At 35.7% G+C, this 8,264-nt stretch overlaps 1 long non-coding RNA gene across 1 annotated transcript in view; it reads left to right on the plus strand.

Annotated features, from left to right (window-relative positions):
- Window positions 1–4,885, plus strand: part of LOC110257446 — a 421,649-nt gene extending 416,764 nt beyond the window's left edge. Inside the window, exon 4 of the long non-coding RNA XR_002340035.1 lies at window positions 4,098–4,885. This is a non-coding gene — a long non-coding RNA (uncharacterized LOC110257446). The remainder of the gene's footprint in view (window positions 1–4,097) is intronic.

Here is an 8,264-nt window from a genome sequence, read left to right on the forward strand (position 1 = left end):
AGTGTGAGGAAACATTCCAGAATTTGACTACCAATTTGGATTTTTGAGAACTAAAAGTTGAGAAAAAAGTATAGGGAAAGTAACTGTAAATAGCAATCAAGGAGTTCTTTTGTGATGCAGCTGGTTAAGGACCCAGCATTGTCACTAGCATGGGTTGCTGCCATGGTTTGAGGTCAATCCCTGGCCCAGGAACTTCCACATTCTGAAGGCATGACCAAAAAAAAAAAAAAAAAACAGCAATAAAAATATTGCTACCAACCCCCCCAATCAAATTTATATATATGTACACATGAATTATATAATTATATATCAAGCAAAGTTTTGCATATTTGTAACATACAAATATCCTATGTGTGTAATTAAGTTAATGGCTCGAAAAGGCTTTATAATGATAAATACTAAATATTTTCCATATCATAACTTTTATTCCAAAGGAATATATTATCTGGTCCAAAATTTCAAAGATGAAATCACAGAAGAGCTGCCTGGGTTAGAGATGAGGTTCATAATACATTTGTAAGCTTGTGTCTTTGTTTCATTAGTGTCTTTTGAGTTATGACCTAGGAAGGCCAAGTGTGGTATTATTTTCTATTTACTACATGTCCATATGCAACAGAGGAGCCAACAAAAAGAAAAAAATCTTTGAGAGATAAATAACATTTTTAAAAATATCTTCATGCCATCTCTCTATACCTATCATTTTTTTCTCTTTTTCCTATTGCTCATTTTTGTTTATTTTTCTCTCTTACATTATTTTTTTTTAAATTGGGATAGGATTGATATACAAAAAGCTGTACATGTTTAGTATATACGTCTTGATGAGTTTGAAGATAGTATACATCCATGAAACTGTCACCATTAACAATGCCATAAATAAAACCCATCCTTTTAAGTACTTTTTGAGAATATATATTACTATTTTCATTTTTTTTTCCATTTCTTGGGCTACTCCCGCAGCATGTTCCCAGGCTAGGGGTCCAATTGGAGCTGCAGCCACCAGCCTACACCAGAGCCACAGCAACGCAGGATCCAAGCCTCGTCTGCAACCCACACCACAGCTCACGGCAACGCTGTATCCTTAACCCACTGAGCAAGGCCAGGGATCGAACCTGCAACCTCATCGTTCCTAGTCAGATTCGTTAACAACTGAGCCACGACAGGAACTGTATTGCTCTTTTCAGATGTATATCATCAGTGAAACTGGTTTTAAAATTGTATTTTGTTTACAGTTTTCAATATGTCATTCTAAAGACAAGGGGCTTGGATTCAGTTAAGTCTGAACTCCTGGATCTGTCATTTACTACTTGCGTGACTAGATAATTTAATGTAGTTAACCTACTAAAGTCTGTTCTCTATACTCCAAAGTGGAAATAATAACACCTTATGAGGTTAGTGTGGGATTAAATGAAGAAATGAAAGCAAATGCTTAACATATAGTAAGAATTATGCGTTGAATTGTATCCTACAAAACTTTGCTTGTTGAAGTTCCTCAAAAATGTCACCTTATTTGGCAATAGAGTTATTGCAGATGTAACAGTTGAGATGAGGTCATCAAGGTGGACTCTAATCCAGTATGACTGCTGTCCTTATAAAAAGGGGGAAAACTATGCATAGAGACTTGCACACAGGGAGAACATCACATGAAAATGAAGGCACATGAAGATCCGAGTGATGAGTCTACAAGCTGAGAAGTGCCAGAGTTGCCAGCAAACCGCCAAAAGCCAGACAAGAGACCAGGAATAAATTCTATCTCACAGTCCTCAGAAGGAACCAGCCATTCTGACACCTTAATCTTGGACTCCCAGCCTCCAGGACTATGAAGCAATACATTTCTGTCGTTAAGCCACCTAACTGATGGTACTTTGCTAGAGTAGCATTAGCATACTATACAGTGGTCTCAGCAAACCTTCACCTCATATAGTCATTTTGCTACTGACCCAACGGGTGATTCAGACCTTTGAGTTTCATAAACTATTATATAAGGTTATTTACATATTTTTCATAAATCATTAAGATGAGTACTTTATTATTAGTGAGCATTAAAATTTCTAATTGCTTTATGTTTCAACATTCTTATATCATTATATCATTTATGTTTTCTTCCTGAATAGGAAAAGATGTCCCCAGCATCAAATTTATGTAAAACAGCAAAGTTTTATTATTGTCTAATGTAAGCCAAAATGGTATTCTGTATTTTAACAACTCATTTATTTAAATGCATATTTATAATCAAAGCTAATTAAATTCTTTTATAAATCTGTTCCAAAACATAGATTTAAATATATGCATTTTAAAAGTGATTACTGACTAATTTCAATACATATCATTTGTTTTTTTTTTTCCTATACGGAATTTTTGGAAAGTATAACTTAACAAAATGTGCATTCTATTTCTTTTGCTAACCTTGAGGCTATGAAAATAAACTCACATTCAAATTCCAGTATCATGAAAACTGGAGGCCTTGGGACTAAAGAAAAATGCTGAAAAACATTTAGAAAAATTCAAGTATTTATTGGAAATAAGCTGGGAAGGGCTTTTTAATTGAATGGTGTTTGGAAAGCAACAAGAATGTACTGTCAAATGTATAAAAGTCAACATCTCTCCAAGAGGAAAGACAAGAAAGGGATTGGTGTTTTATTACATATTTTCCTGAAGTATTTTAAAGTAGCTATAACATAGCATTTATATGACCTGGATGCAGGGTAGATTGATAATTTTCTAAACGACTCCTCATTGGAAATGATTTCTAAGAGTTGAAATCATGATAGCATCAAATCATTTTCTGTCATTATTATTACCTAATAACACGGAGAGAAACACAGAACCCGATTCCCTCAGGAGTTTAACATCCAGCAAGAAATCTACTTTGCCATCACTTGAGTAAATTATCATCAGAACAAGCTTTTGTCCATTACTTTGAGGGATACGGAAAATAGCAGTAAGATAAGAAGTCCTCTATGATATTTTGATTTATAATAAATATGCCTTTGATTTTTGTCCCCATTTTTGGCACAGAGCTCCTTAAACCTTTGAAATTGCTTAAGTGATGAGGGACTAATGGTGTTTTTTATTATTTTAATGAAATGACCTTTGGAAAGCCCTTGGATCACCTAAGGATGGGGGCTGGTTGCCAGGAGTACCAACCAGGAGATTAGAGGATTAGAACTTTCAGTCTTAGTCCCGCCCCCAGTCTGTGGGTGTGGAGAAGGGCTGGAGGATAAATTAATTACCAAAGGCCAGTGATTTAATCATTCTTGCCTTTGTAATGAAGTCTCCATGAAAACCCAAAAGAGCAGGTTTAGAAAGCTTCCAGATGAGTGAATGTATGGAGATCATGGGAGTGGCCCATGCAGAGAGCATGGAAGTTCCGCAGCCTGATGCAGTCATCTGAGAATTGTTTTGTTGTGTCAGGAAGAGCACCCCCAATACACACATACACACACACACACACACACACATACACTGGAATTGGGTCCAGGAACCCTAAAAGATTGACTCTCCTTTGAAAAACAAGCATGAGAACAATAGAGACCCAGTAGTCATTTATTCATTTAACAAATATGTATGGAGATCTGTTAGATGAAATGCAAGTAACTGGGCATAAAGAGCATGATTCTAAAATAAGGAAAATAAAACATCTTCCATAAGGTGCATATACTATGAGAGATAAATAACTTAAAAAGTTAGGTAATCTACAAATTCTGAAATTCTATGAAGAAAACAAAGTGAGTACTCTAATAATAAAAATTGAGAGCCTGAAGGTAGAGAAAGAGTTGTTTGTATTTTTGGTCAAAACTCTTAGAGGAAGAGGTTAGGACCAGATAGAGAAAGAGAGGCAAGACCTGCAAGCAGTAGGTAAAGAGTGTTCTAAATCCCTAATGAACATATGCGAAGTCCTAAGGTGAGGAAGAACTTGCTGTATATCCTGGGAAGAGGGCAATAGGTTAAACCTAGAGGTATAATAGGGAACAAATCGTAGAAAAGCTTTATAAGTCATAAGAAGAAGCCCGGATTGTAACTGTAAAAAGTATCAAAAGGGTATTGAAAGTTTTACAGCAGGAAGATTTTTAAGCCTAGTATTTGCTTTTTTGATTTAGATCCTGTATGGAGACAAAAAGAAGACAAGATTCAGTGGGAGACTGGTGAGTGGACCACCACAGAAATGGAGGACAGATGATATGATGGTTTGAAGCAGGCTAGTAAGGTAAAAATAGAGGGAATTGCATAAACTTAAGGTGTTACTGGAGGTGGAAATATACAGAAACTGATTTTTGACTGCTTTTGGGCGATGAGCATACCCCAAAAGTACAATTACTTGATTGAGCAGCTCAGAGGATGGTGTTAACCTTCCCAAGGATGGGAAGAATCAGGAGGAAATATGAGCCGATTTGAATGTTTTCACCCTACTACTCTTTGTCCTTTAACCTTTAATATACGATTGAATGCTGTGGTCTTTCAGGTATAATCCGAGTTCTGGTAGTCTTTCAGATGACTAAAGAATTTAAACCAGTCTGTATGTTAAGCAGCCACTGGTCTTAGAGCACACAACTACAGTGGTCATCTCATCTCATTTTTACTCCAGTCTCTCACCAGAGTTAAAAAAGTTAACTAATACAAAAGTGAAGTTGTGATGATGACCAACTTCAGCCTTGAGAGCTTACAACTTCTTGTGAAAATTATTAATTGTGTTTCTACATCTCTCTGTTTTTTAGTTTCATTTAGATGCATTTGAGGTGAATAAGAACAGGTCTTTTAAGCAACTTTAGTTATAAAACAAATTTACCAGAATATGCTTTGTAGAACTTTGGTTCTTTGAAATGAGGTGTGAATAAAGTTTCTGTGATCAAGTACCTACTGGTTTTTATCACATATAGAAAATTTATTTTATTGTATGATATATAGTACTGTTTATAGTATGATATATAGGACTGATTAAAGATTTGGAAAATTAAGTAAAGCAATCGAACCCGATGAAAACAAAACAAAGCAAAACCATTACTAGTAGTCCAGAGCCCTATTTTCCTTTGTTTAACCTGAAAGAGTACCCAATCTGGCTACTTATGATCACCTAGACTTCATGTCTTTGAATGGAACTCCAGTGTCCTTCGACAGTGTATATTTTCACCCATTTTATAAGTGTTTGCTGGTATTATCAACAGAGTCCCCTTTTTTGATCAGTTTATCAAGAGGTGATATCTACATCTTGAAAGAAAAACTAACACATCATCTGCAGCCTTTTGGACATCCTGGCACTCTTGGAAAATCATTCAGCCTCTGAGATATAGAAATGAATCTGGTCATCTCTGTTTACGGCCCCACAGTGTTAGGCACCCAAAGAACCAAGGTATTCTAAATCTCACCACTATAACTCATGGCATAATAGTACAGATGTGTGAGAAGCTCTTCCCTGATGTACTGGTGTAAAGTTTCCAGCACCATGTACTTGACACAGTAGCTTCTCTCAAAGAACATGTGATCATGGCATCCTCTTTGATTTCTCTGGGATTCAAACAGACTTTGACCATTATCTAGAAGGAATTTATACAAAATATTGTGTAAGGCACATTTAAAATTCAAGGTGACTAATATGATGTCCCATTTTGTTGAAAATATAGGGAATATAAAGAGAGTGTTTTCTGGTTTGAATTCTCATGTTGATTTCCTGGTGGAAGCCTGATTTCCTGGCTTTTAAAACGGTGTTTGGGATATCTTTGCTTTTTTGTTTCTACTTTTAGTAACAACTACTTTACTGTTCATGCAGAATTTTTCCTGTGATTCCTTATAGATATTGTAGATGAAAAGTGAACCTTCTGTGTTGATTATTGGCAAATGTCTTCCCTTCTCCTCATTTCATTAATCAGGAATTGTTAGGGTGCTTGTGAGCTCATGGTAAAGATACTTGATCTCCATCAAATAGTTACTAAGAGCCTACTTGATTTCAAAATGACACAGGGTTTCTTTGGAATTCTGGCTCTAGCATTTACTACATGTATGGTAAATAAGGATATCTAATTCAGAATTATTGTGACAGTTGCATGGAATAAAGTCTGTTAGGGAGCTTATTTAGCATAATGCTTTGCTATTTGTAATCATTCAACAAAAAATGATGTAGAAAAATTAAAAGCTACTTTGGTTGTTACAATATCACAAAGATTGAAAAATCACAATCCTTTCAGTGACTGGGTAGAAAATAGAATAAAGGAGAGGAAAAGAGTCTGAAAGACTCTTGGCCAAGTGATGATCAAATTCTAGCTAGAGAAATGTTTGTGAAACTGGGGTAGATTTATCAGATAGTGTGTAGGGTTTAGAGGATATGAGACAAAGAAATGGGATACAAACAGGAGATCCCAGAGTCTGTCTGGGATTACTGGGTAGATGGTGCTGCCCCTTCTGAGTTGAATTGGAAACATAAGCTTTAACAAAATGGTAGTAAAACCACGACACTACAGGTAAGTTTCCATGGCAGTATCTATAAAGTTTTCATTCCTTATGCCTTTTCCTCTGAAGACTCCAGGTGAGTATAAGCAACCATCTATGAATACCTGTCATTCACTGGCCTTTATTAAAGCCCATATTCTATAAACTATAACAGCTTTTAGGTACCTGTTTTTGTTTTGTTCATGTTTATATATTAACTGCTTATATTAATTAGTAATATTAAGTAATCATACAAAGCTTGTGATTACTGTCAGTGTTTGGAGGATTAGAAAAAAAATCTGTGATTTTATAGGGGTGATAGAAGGAAGAAAATAAAGAGAATACAGGCATTTATTGACTGTCCTATAAACTTAAAACCGCTGTCTAATCTCTTAAAAAAATACAATTTTTCAGTTTAAAAACATAATATTAAAAAGAAGGATTTTAACTAGAGCCACTTTTTACTGAAAGTTGGTGTCTGCTGATATGCTAGTAGAAGTTGAAGGCGTATTAGACAGGAGTAATTTAATTTCCATAAATATGTTTTCTTATTATTGTTTCCAGATGGTATAAATGGATTTTCTTCTTTGAAATTATTTCTTATGTGACTAAGTAATTGGTAAGATTCACAGTTTAGGTTGTACTGTAGAAATTAGCAAAGAAATACTACTGAAGTCACATCTTCTTAGAATTTCTGTGATTTCTAAGTGCACATTTCCTCTCTGTCTTCTATCTCTGTGTCTCTGTTTTTGTGTCTCCCTCTCTTTGGATATATGGGGCCGAAATACAGATAAAACAACTTAAATACAAATAAAGTACAGCTCTTTCAATAAAGAGGTATCAAGATCACATACATAATTCCATTTCTGTTTCTCAGAAGGGCCAGTGGCAAGGCCAGGTAGAAGCCACAGGATTGGCAATATATAAAACATGGCCACTAATTGCTGGGTTTGTTGCACACAATTAGCATGCAACACAGGTTAGTCAAAGGAGAGAAAATAGGAAGGGGGTAAGACACAACTCCAAGGAAAAGTCCTAGAAGGAGGCATCTCAGTGTATCCTGCGGTCTCTGGTCCATCAAGAGACAAGATAAGCAAGAGTGGGAAGTCACCCTCTGCTCCTGCAAGGCCTTGGGCAGGGCCTGTCTAGACCTACTCTCAACAGGTGGAGTCTGGGACTCAGTGAAGTCCAAGAGCCTTTAAGTCGCTTGGCTCAGCGGTCTTTCTAAGGAATCTATCAGTAGGGTGTAATGATTACATCCCAAGGGGTCTTGTCTACTGGTTGTTCCTTCTGTTCCAGTGACATAGTTGGCAAACAAATTTCATCTGAAGTAATCCTCTCAGTTTATCACGCTAAGACACTTGCAATCCTATAGCACACTTGTAAATCTGTATTTAGTACTGGTTCTCTTTTGGATATGATATGAGTTAGGTTAAATAAAATATCTTGGTCTTGTTCTTTCGGCAGTTGAGATAGATAAGCATATTGCAAAGGGTTTTTTCTTTGAAGCACTATTTCTGAAGAGCCTTCTCAGAAAAGAGTTATAGGATCACATGTGGCTACAAAATGCTACACAAAATACTATGGTCTTAGAGATTCACCGTGCACATGGCATTTTAAAGGCTCTGAAAGTATAGCCTAAAAAGGAAAAAAAAAAAAGAAAAAAGTTTAATTTTGTTCAACTTGGTTTTAACAAACCTGTTTAATGATGTACCATCTTTTTATCTAATATCTCAGAAATACTGAGATAGAGGATCATTGAAAATACATTTCAGAGGTAAATGTTTATGGTAATTTTTTCCAAGTCCTCAACAGAAACAAGGTATACTTTAGTAAATACTCTCAAT

The sequence above is a fragment of the Sus scrofa genome, chromosome 17 (assembly GCF_000003025.6).
Source record: "Sus scrofa isolate TJ Tabasco breed Duroc chromosome 17, Sscrofa11.1, whole genome shotgun sequence".
Taxonomy (NCBI): domain Eukaryota; kingdom Metazoa; phylum Chordata; class Mammalia; order Artiodactyla; family Suidae; genus Sus; species Sus scrofa.